We start from the raw sequence: 16,497 nt of genomic DNA on the forward strand, positions 1-16,497 counted from the left end.
CTTTGTTTCTATGGTGCGAATTAAAAGACAAGCACTGCGACGGAAAGGGTTTTCGACGTTAACCTAATGAAATGACAAGGAGTCCAAAGTAGCATACGATGATCTCAAATTTGTACCCCAGGAAATACTACGATATGGTATTACTCACAAAAAGCAAGAATAAGCTCAACAGGGTTGTTTCCTATTATTTTTTTATTGCCCAAATCGAAAGATTATTACTCCTGGAGTACGTATTTCACGCTTTTAGATTTTTAAATGACGATATCTATTTTTAGCTATTAAATAAAAATTGAAAATTTTCAAGTGCGCGAAAACGCGACGGCTAAGTATTCATGCTGGGAAACTCCGTGTGACGTCATTCTGGTTCCCGCTGTCGGCGTATCTGATGACCTTGGGGCGAGGATTTGATCGATGTTAGGATGCAGGCTGCTAGCAGGTAGCAGAGTATCCTGCTAGCAGGTAGCGCTTGGCTTAAATAAGGATTATTAATACCTTATGAAACTAAGGAAACTTTCCGACATTAGCCAGTTTTAATAGGTGATTATTAAGAGATGTTTCCCTGAGCTCCGTGCCTCACGTGTGCATCGGTAATCTCAGATGATGTAAAACTCCTATCCACTCGTATAGAAACTAGATCCATGAGACGTCACGTGGAGTGGCAATGCATGGGCGCCAATCTGACCTTTTTCAAATGTGGTTAAAATTGACCATTGCCATTCGTTTAAACTGGGATTTCTAAAACCAAATAATTTGTATATTATAAATACACTAATGGTGGGTAACGAATCAATGCCTTTCGTTTTCTTTCCTGAAGGAAACTTACACCAGGAGGTACTATCAGGTCGACAAATAGAAGCACAAATAGTAAATATAATATGTATACACGGATAAGTTTGCAAGTCTTAAAGCAAAACAGAGAAACCGGAGTCAAAAGCCTGCTTAATGAATACTAGAAAATACTTTGAACTATCATCAATTGAAGCAGAATAGTGGTGGAATACTACAATGTAATGTACCTACTCCTTTCGCCAGACTTCAAACGGTATGAAGTCTGGCGTACGCCAAAACCAGGTTTCCTCCATCATTTATTTTCCTAATTTGAAAAACCGCAATGGCATCATCTTAAAGGATAATAGCAATGACAGTGAAATTACTATTACAAATAATCGGTAAATGATTAAGAAAACGAGATTACATGCTGAAAAAACACACAAGCGACGCTCCAGAACCGTAAACTTTCACTAATAGTGGTGTCATTTCATCTCATGAGTTGTAACTTGCCAAACGACAACCCAAAAGAAATCTGAAACCTTAATTAGGAACTAAAGTACTTAGTCAAGATACCCCAAGCCATTGTGTCTGGAATATGTCCATAAGGGCTAGTCACTATGATTCCTGGGAAACTAAATAAAGCCCGTTGGTTGACCACAGCTGATTCAACAACTTAAAAACAAAAAGTGATGGAATTGAGCCAATACCTGAACTTTATGAAAACAATTTACAACGCAGCACCAAAAGGATAATTGCCAAGTTCAGAAAAACTGCAAAAGAAATAAAACAAGGGAGATGTGCATGAAGTGCAGGAAAATTGTGTGCGAACAATTCAAGTGAAGTACTTTTGTGTTGACTGCAAGGAGTCTTTTAATTAGTAAACAACAATTTTTAACCCTAGGAAGACTGAAAAAAAATTATCGCATAGTAGCCTGACTGAGTCCAATAGACCCTTAATCATTTTTTCCACAATATTACTAGTTTATGATGATTTTTAATTGAGTTAATGATGGTTTCCATCTTCTTTACTTCCTCAACATATTTCTTCACGTCTTTATTATTATTAAATTATTTTGTTGGAAGCTATTACTGCGACAAAGCATAACATTATTTCCTCTATCAGAAATATCACTCCACCTTTCCCATTTTTATGTATGTTCATTAACACAAATTACAAAATGGATTATTTGTCAATGTTAATAAGATATGGAACAAATTTAATGAGACAAAAGTATGATGCATTTACAAATGTTATTAAAAATTGCTATGCTACTGATTGCATAAAATTTCTGAATGCTCTTGGCATATATTTTGCGCTCATCGTGAAGAGGATGTTTGTGTCTTTTTATCCTTTTTGTGGTCGCATTTACGACACTTATTTTCCTAGGCTTCTAAGGTTGTCAAGGAGTGTGTCACATTTTCTCTTTCACGATGTCAATCCTTCCGATATTGTATTTTCTCTTGGATTCCATGAGATACCACTTTGTTAGGAAACCCTGTAGGCTGTATGGCATTTACAGACGTGAGCTCGGGTGGAATCCCTCGTCTATGTTACCTCATGATATCTACAATCACTAAACCTTTGGAAAGTAGTGGGTGGCCTACTTTCACATATTATGTTTCTGGCTGATTAGTCCCTCAACCATACCTGTAACTAATCTTTTCCCTTGATTGACCTCTTGACTTTTATTAGAGTCTCTACCTGTGTATACCTGGATATTCCACTTGTATGAATCACTACTACCACTTGCAGACAAAATTTTAATTCCACACTTTCCTGGTTTTGATGAAACAAACTCTCTAAAAGTACAGCTCCAACGGAACCTCAATGACTGCTCGTCAACTGCCATGCAGGACCCTGGCACGAATGCATATTTCAAATATTCATGCTGCCCATCAAATATCTCTCTAATAGTCTGCAACTTATCTTCGCCTCTGCTTTTCCTAATATCTGTGGAATTATCAAATCGAATAACCCGCAGTATAATTTTGACTTGTAGTATCCAGCAGCCATTGCTACGCGTGAGCCGGCACGTAGGCATGCTAGTCCAAAGTGCAAGTCTATGAGATGATGCGCTCGTGATCGGCGGATGTCGGTCCAGGGGTAGATAAGAGAGTTTTTTGGACCCTTCCTGGGAAAAGATTAATAGGGTGTGCCTGGCTTGGCTCGTGGCTGAGTTGTGGCGTGGCGACTGGCTGAGCTGGATCGGCCCAGAGGCTGGGGACATATTTGTTCATAAGAAAAGGGAATAAAGTCACTGCTTTTTTGAGTCAGAGTGACTCCTTTTATTCCCGCCACGAGATCCTTCCATTTGAGAGACGCTCGTATTGTCGCTAATATCTCGTTCAAAGACGAGCGGGATACGACAGACTCTATAATGCTGTTGAATATTGGCCGCCCGTCAAGTTTACTCCAAAGTTGTGAAACATTTTCTTTTTTGACTCGTAAAAATGATAAATACTAGAAATCCCAGAACCTGATTTATTTCAGAGTAATTTTCTTCAATCTGCAAAGCTTGAAAAACTATATACGCCTTTCAATGGTGGTCCATTTTCTAACAACATCAAAGATGTTAGGACGCCAAATTAGCAAAAGAGCAGAAGACAGAATAAAAATTCCGCACGGCGCACAGGATATGACGCAAAATATTACGCCTTCGCATTCTACCCTTTTTAGTGGCATGAGATTTTGTTCACCACTCCTCTTTCATATTGCGTGAAATAAAAATTTTCTCCCCATTTCCGTATTTCTATCGTCTTCTCAGCAAGATGAAGAAAAAATCGCCCAAGGTTCAGTTCTTCTCCATCCTCATTCAACATTTTAGGCTTCATCTCCTCTGGATTCCCTACTAGCCCCCTGCTGTCAGCGCTGTGTGTTTAGATGCTGAACACGTCCTTCGGCAAATTTTAGATGAATTTACTCCAAGTGTGTGTCACTATTAGCAAACCAGTGGATAAAGTGACAAGGAAATTTATCAATTTTTCATTCCAAACTTTACTTACATGTAAATGGAAGATAACATTGTTCATGCTACTCCTTAGTTATGAATTGAGGTAATCATTATAGCAAAGCACTGTCTCATATTATGTTTCTGATATCATCAAGCAATTCAAAGAGCTCAATAATTTTACTATAACAGCTAATTTTTACAATAATTATAAACAATGCTTTTTTATTATTACCTCAAATATATCTTGAAAGTTATTTTGAATGTAATATCCAAAGGGCGACGCCGATATCTTAGCTCCTCAACTGCAACCCTCATCATACTTCCCCAATATATGTTTATTGGTCCGTCCATTGCCAAATCCATGCCAAATCCTTCAGATTCCGACCTTCCGACGGCAGACATCAACAAATGACAGTTGAGAAGCAAAGGAAATCAGGCTGGAGTTATCATAAGGACGGGTCTGAAGCCTGCGTTATTCCAGCCCCGAGATAGCTCCAGTTCGCAACTCCTGTCGGAGTTATTTTTACTACTGTAATCGCAAATTGAGCTATGGCAGCCATCATAACTCTTATAGCTCCATAGCTCCGGAGTTATGACTTACATAATAAGCCCCAGTAAGTATATAAATAATCACTCTATGAATTCAGTCACATCAATACCTCAATTCATCAATGCCAAAATTTGGTGCCACCAATCATCCTGTAAAGATGGGAATAATAAAATTGCTGTATATCATAGAGGATGAAAATCAATACACCACTTCATCTAACCAACCCATCTGTAGAGCAAACTATTTGGTAAATGATGTAAATAATGAGGTATTACATTAGAATGAAAGAGTATAATCTTTTATATAATCCATAAAGGTACGTAGTTACCATGTACGGCATCAAAATGTGATGATGGTATTCAAATTCTTCATTGTCTTCAGTTAGAAAATAACAGCAAATGTCGGCAGGCAGCAAGACCACTCCAGCTTGCGAGCGTAACTTCTGAATGACCACCACGAAAAAACCGCAGACGCTAGATGAACGGTCTCACAGATAAAACTAACAGATTTTGGGACTGAATGTAGATAATTCACACAGTGTATGCGTCAAACCAGAGAAAGTTGCAAATAATACCCATTACGAAACGATGTGGACACACGTTTCTGACCTTATCGCTGTAAATGTGGCATTGTAAGAGCATATGAAAGGCTTCAATCAAATCCAGAAAAATTGCCCATGAATTGGTAATCGGTATCGCCTACGACTTTGTTCATAACTCCATAAACATTGAATCTCCCAAAAATACAAAGTAAATAAGAAAATTGCTGATAAGTTGAAATTAATTACCCGTAGCATTGAAAATAGTCGACTGGGTCCAATGGACCCAGTCCGTCCACTGTGTAACTTTGCAGTATACTGTAAAATGCAATGAGCCCATTCTCGTTATTTCTTGCTATGTTATGGAGGACATGCATTTAGGAAAAGTCAGGGCATCAAAATGAGTTTCGTCCATTTTGGACATAATTATAAACTTTCAAAACTACCAACAGGGTCCTTTGGACCCAGTCCGTCATTCTACGGTTAAATGTATACATACAACTTTAACGACACCAAATATTACGTTAAGGAAAAATGAAATGTCCAAATATTTTTGTTAACAAAATATTTTTCAAAGGGATCTTGAGTTATGCATACATACAAATATCTTTTTACTTACAAAAATCGGAAAATGTAGAAAATACACCTCTTATTAAGAGTAAACACTCCATATATGAAAGAATCCATAAAGGCACTTCAAAGGCCATCCATGTGTGATGATGTCTTAGAATAATTATATTTATCTGAGGCGATAATATAACTTAGCACCATTTATCTCAACCACCAACAACACGATCGCAATAAATATTTGGCAGTGAATTGAAATACAATATTACTCCAGGAATAATGCTACAAAAACAAGTGCTCACTATATGTATACTTAAGTAAATACCCTCATAAGTCAAATCGAAAATATTTTCCCTAGGGATCTGCCAACAATACTTATCTTAGAATCGGACATTTTTACCAAATCCCATCCCATCTGGGGGAAGAAAAAAAACTTGCTTGATATATGAGAGATAAAAGTTGAATTCGATAAATATAACTTCAATAATACCAATATTCTACATGGTGGCACATTTTTTTTACTTGTTTTTTCATAGCATGCTAGTCAATGTACACATTTACAACAGCAAAATATGGAAGATTCCTTCCATCTTGCACAAAATCAATGTAAAAACCAAAATGTAGCCTACGATGTACAGTAAAATGTCTTCGTAACGAAATCCTAAGGACCGCCGAAATACATTCGTTAAACTGAAATTTCGTTATAAGGGACAAAAGTATAATTTCGTTATACTGAATTGTTCGTTACACTGGCGTTCGTTATAACGACATTCCATTCTATTAATAAATAATAGAAAACAAGATATTATATCATCAAAGAAAGGGCCGTGGTGTTGAATTTTGTCACTGAATGCTCGCATTAGGCCCCCCTATACATTCAACCTACCCAACCTGGCATGAGAACTTTTATTTTAGATGAGCCCTGACGTATCCTCCGAAGATTTTCCACCTTCCAGCTTCTTGCCAAGGTATTTCCCAAGCCAGAAGGGGTCGTCTTCCTTACAGAACCTAGAAGGGTCGTGCCTGGTTTCGTTGTACTTAAGGATGAGAGGGAGGAAGACAAAGTTGAGGATCAGTATGGTCGCCGTGATGGTCCACCGGTAGTGTCCCAGCGGGTGTCCGCCGTCCAACAGATACACCCAAGACAGGGCCAACACAAAGGTTTCCATGTGGTAGATGACGTCATCCAATGCATCGATGCGCCAAATACGCAGGATGTACGGCGTGATGAAGAGGCGGTGGACCGGCCATAGCACGGTCAAATAATTCCTCGTAATGAGCCTATAGGGAGATAAAAGGTAGAAATTAGAGCAGCTTCAATATGAGCAGAGGTCAATAAGTTATGCAATATAAATTTTCCCTCAGTCAAATTTGGTTGAAAAAACTTGGAATATTTTGTGGAACACTTTCAAACGTTCCCAATTTGTCTCGTATACAGTGAAATGTCTTTGTAACGAAATCATATGAACCGCCGAAATACGTTCGTTAAACTGAAATTTCGTTAAACGGGAAATGCGTTATACGGGAAGTTTTGTTAGATGGCAAATTTCATTTTGCGGAACGGAAATTAATTTCGTCATGCTTATTCGTCATAAAGACATTTCACTTTAGTTTCATTTACTCGTAATGGAGGACCGTGACTACACGGTGCTTAAGTACAAAGTGAGTTCAATAAGAAATGCACCATAATTTTGTTCACGGCCGGTAAAAACTTGGCATTTCTTGTATAACATTTTTAAACATTCCCTTTTGTCTCATATAGTTGCATTGACTTCTAATTAATATTTCTTTCAACAAGAAACAGTTAAACATTGCAAGAAAACTGAGTTGAATTCAGCACGTAATCTTAATAATTTACATTTACAATATGTTTGTTTTTATTTTGATTTCTTTTATTTCTTTGTTTGAGACGGTGCTATGGTGATATAAGATAAATATTGAATTGTTAAGGAGAGCACCATCATGAAGTGGATGTGAAATATGATTGAGAATACAACAGATTGACAAGAGATATTTACATTGAATTTAATCGCTGTGATACGTTAATGCCAAACAAATTTTCCTTTTCTAACGGCTGTTGTATACAAACCAATTACTTACCTGTAGGCAACTTCGTAATAACGAGAGAACTATTGTATATGCCAAACCAATTCTCCTTTTCTCACGGCTGTTGTATACAAACCAGTACCTTACCTGTAGGCAACTTCGTAATAACGAGAGAACTATTGTATATGCCAAACCAATTCTCCTTTTCTCACGGCTGTTGTATACAAACCAATACCTTACCTGTAGGCAACTTCGTAATAGCGAGAGAACTATTGTATATGCCAAACGAATTCTCCTTTTCTCACGGCTGTTGTATACAAACCAATTCCTTACCTGTAAGCCCATCGGCTTGAGCTGAAGCGGTAGAGGTAAATGAAGCGGAATCCCAGGTAGAAGAATGCAACCACGAGGAACCATATTGGGTGGAGGGCAGCGACACACGAGATGGCCATAAACCTGCCACCTATGGAGATGAAAGCAAACCACAGATCAATGCAAGTTTCGGAACTAAAAATTCTTGAAACTACATGTTAAGGCCCGTATTCTTAGTTGACCCTACGTATCCATCGCTACATAACATGAGGCCCCTACCAGGGGCACGGACTCCATGGGGCCTGAGCCCCCTCGAAAATTCGTTATGGGTGTGAGAAAAAAATGAGTCAGGCTTGTCGATTTTCCCCTGAGTGTCCAGATATCGAGATTCGAGTTATCAGGGTTCTAATGCTGATCATACGACTCTTCTAAAATGCTTAAAAAACTTAAAACTGACTACTTATAACATTTCGCAGGGAAAGATTACAAGTACAATCAAGTTTGAGAGATTTTCAAGATTTCATGAAAGGTAATAAGTAATACTATCACATTATACCCATCAAGTGAAATGAACAATAAAATTGGCTGTATTATAATAAGTACAATAAAGCTGTATACATCACCTTGTTTCTGCGGATATATATTAATATTTTTCACCTTTTGGCACTTGGTCCTCCGATTATTTTTTTATGTCGGCATCCCTGGCCCTACATGCATTTCTAAATCGGCTCTACATAAGAGGTGGGGGGTAATTCCACCATCAAGTTCTCTTGAGATGACATATATGATGGCACAGGGCCAGTTTTTCACTCTGGTTTGCATAATGATACCTACCTGTGAAACTAACAAGGGGAATACACGACCTTTGGGTCGCCGATCGAGCTCAAATTTTGCGATTTGAACTTCAATAGGGAAGACGGCTATCCTTTATCCTCATCTTTCAAACGGCTTTTCCAACAATGGAATTAAAAATCAACATCCGCCTGACTAGCTATATATATATAAGGATCGCAGATCTGCACATCATTTGGACCCGAAGACGGGAGCTGGAACGCGCCCGAAACTATCGTCCGCAAAAACATGAATCAATGCGGTATAAACCCGGAAAACCATCACCAATCAACTCACCGCGGAAGCCTCCGTAATAACCGTATTTAATGTCGATAAGTCATTATGATTCCTTGAATTGCCAGTTTCAGTTTTTGTTTGCGTAACAGTCAACCACTAGAGTAGTCGACGTGGGTGCCAAACACCTTTTCGACTGTGGTGGCGCCGGACTCTCTCTTGTACTGTCGTGGTAGCGTATTTGGAGTAATCGGAGTCGACCACAGCATCGCTCATACTTTCTATTCTATTTTTATATACATATATATAGGATACTTTTATACTCTAACATTGTTTATTTACTCAAACACCGAGGGAATACGTGAAAATTGTTATTTTTATGGGATTTTTATAGGAATCTCGCGGCAATTGCCTACATTTCAAGAAGTTTTTTTTTATTCTGTCAGCATCATGATGGGTAAATTCCACAGGATAAAACCTACCTCTTTCAATCCAATTTTTACACGAAATGTTTCCAGGGTTCCCACTCTAACTACATCACAAAATTCACGGTTTTTTCCAGGTTTCCACGGTCTACATGTCATCAAATTCACGGTTTATAGATCAGGCATTTTAGGCAGAAATATTGATCACGTAACAATCATCGGTCCCACGTTAACTAAAAATGTAACAAACGCAAAAGAATCCTTGAATGCAAACGCAGCAATGAAAGTGCTCTCTCTTATGACGTCACCTATAGTTACCAAAATTCATGTTTGGCTAAAAGGGTGTGAGTGGGAAAACGGAGAGAGCAGGGCGGCACGGAAGTGAAGAAGTGCCTAATTTTTTGCCAGGGTTAATGTCTTCCAATCGCAGGCTTAAGGTTAATGTGCTGTCATGGCACACACTGACCAATTAATAATTGCGCTTCGAATACACGGGTGTAGATAAATGCGTGGACAGTATCTGCACGTGACTCGGCTTTGAACCATGATCGAAAGAACGATTTTTCTTTTAATCTGTCAATGGTAGTTCTACAATCAAGTTTGAGAGGTTTTAAAGGTTTTATGATGAGATTCACGGCTATTTCCAGGTTTTTTCACGGTAGACGAAATTCACGACTTATTCACGGTTTTGTATGTGGTAAACTCTCGTTCGATAAATATATAATGATTGACGAAACAATGCTTTGCATGATTTTTATTCAGTGCGGCGCTTATAAATTGTTTGAATAGTTAGTCGTTATTTGAGTAAGGAAATTTAGTGATGCAAAAAACATCGCCTTTCGCCTGGATTTATGCTTACGTTTATCGGATAGATGTTTATCTGTCGCCGCACCACTCCTGTTCCTGTATATCTGTTCGCAACAGGTATATTGGCTATTATTTGCTCCAACTCCGGTAAAGCGACAATTCGCTATAGCGAGTGTTTATAAGTGCACCGTGGGGTGTCGTTATATCGAGGTTGCACTGTATATAGGGCTTTACAATGATATATGTACAACTATGTATATGTCAATTTTAGTTCTTTTTCTTTAAGTTTGAGAGATTTTTAAGGTTTTATGACACAAAATCCACGGCTATTTCCAGGTTTTTTCACGGTAGACGAAATTCAGGGTTTATTCACGGTTTTAAGGTTTTCACGGTTGAGTGGGAACCCTGGTTTCTCTAATGCAGAAAATAACAAGTAAAATGACACGTAAAAAAAGAAAACAAAAGACAAAAGTGCTCACAGACGATGAGGAAGTGGGCGAGGAAGTCAGTGGCCCTGTCCGGCAGCTTGAAGTTGTTCTTGAGGCCGTCGTAGTGCATGTAATAGTGGCACAAATGTAGCGTCTACGAGAAACATGCCAGAGATGCCAGGATTCCCATGATGCTCCAGTGCCCTGCAAACGACACAAATGCCACACATTAACCTGATGTTCAATCTCCGAAAACCTTCTCCTCACACAGGGTTCCCACTCTAAATTAATTATAAATTTCACAGTTTTTTCCAGGTTCTCACGGTCTAAATTGGGTCAAATTCACGGTCTGCTTGATAAGCCATTTTAGGAAGAAATATTGATCACATAAAAATCACTGGCCGCACGTTAGCTAAAAATATTGCAAATGCGATAAACGCCGGAAATGCAAAACGCAGCAATGGAAGTGCTCTCATGACGTCGCCTATCGTTAGCAAAATTTAGGGCCGGCTAAAGGTTGTGGGTGAGAAAATGGAGGGTGAGAGGGAAGTGAAGAGGTGTCTGATTTCTCGCCAGGGTTAATGATCGCTTTGGTTAAAGGTCGTCCAATCACAGCCTTAAGGTCTGTGTGTGGTCATGACACACGGACCGATATTTGCGCTTCGAATATACATTTGCTGACAAATGCGTGGACAGTATCTGCACGTGACTGACCTATTATCATTTTGATCCGTCAATGGTAGATCTACAATCAAGTTTGAGAGGTTTTTAGGGTTTTGCGACGAATTTCACGGCTATTTCCAGGTTTTTTTCACGGTAGACGAAATTCACGGCTTATTCACGGTTTTGAGGTTTTCACGGTTGAGTGGGAACCCTGTTACATGCGTCGAAAAGGTTAAAAATGCGTTTCGTTAAAGTGCCAAGAGCGTCATGGTTGAAGTGAAATTAATATTTTTAAAGGTACTATTGGTCAAAAACATTCCATAAAAATGGAATAACTCCACTGAGGCAAAGCTTTCTTACAAAGGAAAGCTGCATTCTTCAAAAGCTACTACAAGGGTAAAACCAAGGCTGGGAGCCGCTATGTACTCGGAGGCTATAATAATATAATAATAATTTTTATTGGTCCCAGGACTTTACATAGTAAAATATAGGACAAGTCAATACAAAAAATAATACATAAAATCATACACTTCTGTAGTAACCACATTCCTCCAGAAAGTCGTTTATGCCATAATAACTTTTGTTAAATAGAAAGTTTTTCAGGAAATACTTGAAATTTGCCCTTGTCTGAGCATTTTTTAATCTTGGAGGAAGGGCATTATAGACCTTGGAAGCCATATGGCCATTTATACATGGCAGTTGAGTGGCAATACATATCTTTATCCCCACTATGGCGAGTGGTACGTCCATGCACTTGAGCATTGGTGGTAAAGTCTTCTAAATTATCTTTTACATACATACGCAATTGATATATATACCAACAAGGTAATTTTAAAGTTTTAATTCCGTAAAATGTTCAATCTCTTGAAAACCTTCTCCTCACAAAATGCATTTTGGGAAAGTGCCGAGAGCGTCATGGCTGAAGTGAAATTAATATCTTTAAATAATAATAATATAATAATTATAATAATTGTTTATTCTTACGGATGTTAACCCAATGTACAGAAAAAGTGTTACATTAAATAGCATGTAGACATACCGTAACATAATTAAGTACATATTAAAAGCGTATAAAAATCATATAAACATTAATAGGTGTTAATTAACACATTTATTAAGTAAAGGGTAGCGAAAGATAGCATGTAATCAATATGAAAAGTTATAAAATCACAAACATGTAAGAAGCATACGAACATTAATAAGCATAAAATTAGCACGTTAAAAAAGCAGTGTACCGAAAGATAAAATTAGTTAATATAAAAAGTAAAGTGTATAAAAATTAAAAACATTATATAACACGTAAAAGGTAGCGAAAGATAAAATGTAATCAATATCAAAAGTTAAAATATAACATATGATTAAATCACTTCAAGAAATATAAAATATATCATTACCAAAAAATGATCAAGAACATGGATAAAAAACTCAATCAAATTATGTAACTAAAAGAGATGGAATCGGCATAATAAAAAGACATCAATTTTGCCAGACATTTTTTTAAAGATAAAAACAGAGTCAGAATGAATATCCACTGTTTCTTCAACTAAGTAAAGGTACGTGGATGAAAACAAAACCAAGTGCTTTTGCAGTTCTGCCTTACATATCAGGAACAACGGACCGGATTGCTCGCATCCTTGGAAAAGCCAACGTTGAAACCAGGTTTGGCACGTTGAGGAAGATCATACTTCCATCCGTCATTGATAATATTCCCCCATTACAAATGGAAGGTATATATGAGATTCCGTGTTCATGTGGGTCTAGTTACATCGGACAGACCAAACGGAAGATAGTGACAAGGCTGAAAGAGCATGAAAGGGTGCTGAAGGCAAGGCAATGGGAAACTTCAGCTGTCGCCGATCATTTTATGTCAGGGCCAGGACACAAGATCCTCCTGGATGAGGCCAAAGCCATTGCAAGAAAATCTGCATATTATCCACGGCTTATTAGAGAGGCGACAGAAATTTCTAAACGACCTATGAATTTAAACAGGGATGATGGATATAATTTAAGCAATGTGTGGACGAGATATATTTCGAAAATTTAATAACAATATTCCACTTTTCATCTTCCTTTTTATAGAAGATGTTTTAAAGAAGTTGGATTTTATTTTATTTTTTTTACTTTTTTAAACACCTTGACAACAATGGACCAGCTTTTCCAACGGTACGATAGATGTTTATATTTTCATTCTCCTGACGACGTTCCCAGTAAGTGGAATGAAACGTTGAGACAAATATTAAGCATGCAGACGTACACCCGAAAATGGATTATAATAGTGTAAGTAAAGGTACTATTGGTCAAAAACATTCCATAAAAATGGAGTGACTCCAATGAGGCAAAGCTTTCTTACAAAGGAAAGCTGCTACGAGCGTAAAACGAGGCTGGGAGCTGCTATGTACTCGGAGGCTGCACGCTAGGCTTAGATTGCTTAAGGAATTAAGAATAGATATCTTACAGATACAGGGGAATATGTATATCAGAATCCCACTATATTTCAAGGCATTGACAGAAATCATAAATTAAAGAGGACGAATTTTACGGGACGAATAGGTATGGAAATTCGTTTTTCCCTTACTTAAAGTACTTAAAAAAGTGCTTGGCAGAACTTTGTTTGTGCATTTTCTTCTAATATGTAACCGACTGGATTCCTAACATCCCAAACAATGGTCTAAGCTTGCTTATGATATATTATACCCACATCTGCGCACTAGATGTAGACGTGAGGCTTCCGGACAAAATAAGAAATCATCATCTGAAAATTGTAATTGTCACTGAAATTCAATCCATAGTCAGTCATATTTCCCTAATTATATCCTATTTTACTCTGAGTCAAGAATTCATGTATTCTGTGAATTTGAATATTTGATGACGGAATGTATAGTAAGGCAACGAAGCTTAACCCTTTCACAGCTGTTCAATCTCCAAAAAACTTTTCCTCACATGCGGCGAAAAGGTTAAAATGCATTTCATTGGACCATGGAGCAGGTACTTAAATAATGGGCATGGTACACCCTCCAAAGGGTCCCTAATCCGGGACCCTTTGGAGGGTAAAAACATACTTGCAGACCACTGGAAAAATGGCCATTTTAGCAAAGTTAACAAAATTGTTATTTTTCATTGTATAAACACGGTTAAAAGACGTACTTAATTGCTTGATTGATAGGATTACGATGCAAACAATCATTTTTACACGCTTTTATTTAACTCACTCTGTCTGTTTGTTTGTATGTTTAGTTCAAATCTTGCAATCGAAAATTCGACCACTTTCCGACTTCCAATCGATCTGAAACTTTACAGGAAATCGTATTCCCGGCAACAATACAATATTTTACCACTTTCGAACATCTAAAGTGTGTATTTTGATCATTATAAACGTATTAATTTTAAATATGGAATTTTCAACATGGCGGATTTTTTCGAAAAAAAATGTAGCATTATTACTATAATTTGAAGAAATTATAGCAATAATGCTACAGTTGGGTCTAAAAAGATTTTGATGCGTCATATAAGCAGCATTGCTGCTCAAAGCCTCTCACATCACGTGCCAAACCTCACCTTCTCGCTGGTGGACCTGTTAACTGATAAATCAGTAACTAACGAGGTGGGCTTTTACAGTTAAACAAAACTTATGAAAGTATACGATTGCAAGATGTGAAGACTAAAAAGTAGAAAATAAATACTTCTTTAAAAAAAACTTAAAAAAAAACACGCTTTTATTTCGCTTGGAACAAGTAATAAAAACAATATTTCAAAAAATGGACTAAAAAGTAAAAAATAAATTTTTGAAATGATAATTCAAAGAACCTGGGTAATCTTTGATGTTTCCACTAAAAATAAAAGCGTGGGGGTGGAGTAATATGTTACGGTGAAGCCCCCACGCTTTTATTTTTAGTGAAAACATCAAAGATTACCCAGGTTCTTTGAATTATCATTTCAAAAATTTATTAATGAAAATATTATGGATTACCCAGGTTCTTTGAATTATCATTTCAAAAATTTATTTTTTACTTTTCAGTCCATCTTTTTAAACATTTTTTTATTACTTGTTCCAAGCGAAATAAAAGCGTGTTTTTTAAAAAGTTTTTTTAAAGAAGTATTTATTTGATGATCGAATTGATTGATAGATTTTCAAAATGCAGTCAGAGCAGTCACTTTTCGGGAGGGAGGCCCCCCTGAGGGAGGGAGACCTTTTCAGGAGGGAGGCTGGTAGGGTCGATGAGACGGTCCTGTGAGGGTGAGCTCGTCGAGTAAAAGGGTCCCGGATTAGCGACCCTTCGGAGAGATTCGGCTGACGTGCACTCAGCTGAAGAGTTCGGCTGACTGAGGACCCTCAATATACATAGTTTTTTTTGGGCTGAGAATGTGCTTTTTCTCAGTAAAATGTAAAAGTAAAGCACTTAAGGAGCTGATTTTCTCTAACCAAACTTTAACACGTGAATATAAACCTCTCTTGGATCATTTCGAGACTAGGAAAACATAACTTTTCTCAATTTTATAAAATAAGGACTGGCGTATGGACTAGTCAATCCTCGAATTCTTGAGTTAAAAACATATTAAGGATGGGCAGTATTTCAATAACATGCAGGGTGGAACTTGGTTATTATGGTCCTCCTTAATACGGCATTTTCTCTCGGTCCCAGTACCATCCGAACAAAATACAGACAACACTACAGTACACTCCAGAATAACCGGGCTAATGACGTGTAGAGATGGCACAAATAAGCGGAAAACACAGATAAACCAAACTTTCACTTAAGTGTCTTGTAATGTTCATAATTTACAGAAAAACAAACAATGTGTTATTATCTATGCAGTTATTTAGAAAGCCTTGAGAATTATATTAAATTTACAATATAAAGAATCTTGTCGGCCTCACTTTGAAACACATAAAATATTGACTGTAACATCCCTCTACATTCTGAATCTGATGCTATCCATAAAAAAGCGTGTACATTTTCTCCCAAAAAATGCTGACTACCATTCGCATATGACAAGAACAAAAGACTACCTGCATGTTCTTCCAAGACAGACAAAAAGGAGTAGTGAAGGTCCTCTCCATAAAGGAACAAAACTTTATAACCTTCTACCAGAACAATTAAGAAATTTACCATCAATTGAACTCTTTAAAGTGAATCTCAAAAGATACCTAATTAAAAATACCGTATAAGCTTGTGTAAGAGGCGCACCTTTTTTCCCGGAAATAGCAGCCGAAAATGGGGGTGCGCCTCTTACACAAACGTTTTATCTTCCCCCCCCCTCCCCTTCCCCTGTCGCAAGTCCAAGGGGAACTGAGTGCTTTGGTTTTCAGCGTGAGCCAGTCATCTAAAAACCAAGGTCAAAAACAAGCGGGAGGCACAGGATTTTCTCCCTTAAG

The 16,497-nt window shown here is 37.5% G+C and overlaps 1 protein-coding gene across 1 annotated transcript in view; it reads right to left on the bottom strand.

The window, feature by feature from the left end:
* Window positions 1–5,358: 5,358 nt before the first annotated feature.
* The window catches only part of LOC124172698, a 60,159-nt gene continuing 49,020 nt past the window's right edge, over window positions 5,359–16,497 (bottom strand). The window contains exons 6-8 of the transcript XR_006868252.1: window positions 10,512–10,664; window positions 7,757–7,886; window positions 5,359–6,658 (exon numbers count right to left, since the gene is read on the bottom strand). The gene's annotated coding sequence lies outside the window, so the exon portion shown is untranslated. The remainder of the gene's footprint in view (window positions 6,659–7,756; window positions 7,887–10,511; window positions 10,665–16,497) is intronic.

Source organism: Ischnura elegans (genome assembly GCF_921293095.1).
Source record: "Ischnura elegans chromosome 13 unlocalized genomic scaffold, ioIscEleg1.1 SUPER_13_unloc_2, whole genome shotgun sequence".
Taxonomy (NCBI): Eukaryota; Metazoa; Arthropoda; class Insecta; order Odonata; family Coenagrionidae; genus Ischnura; species Ischnura elegans.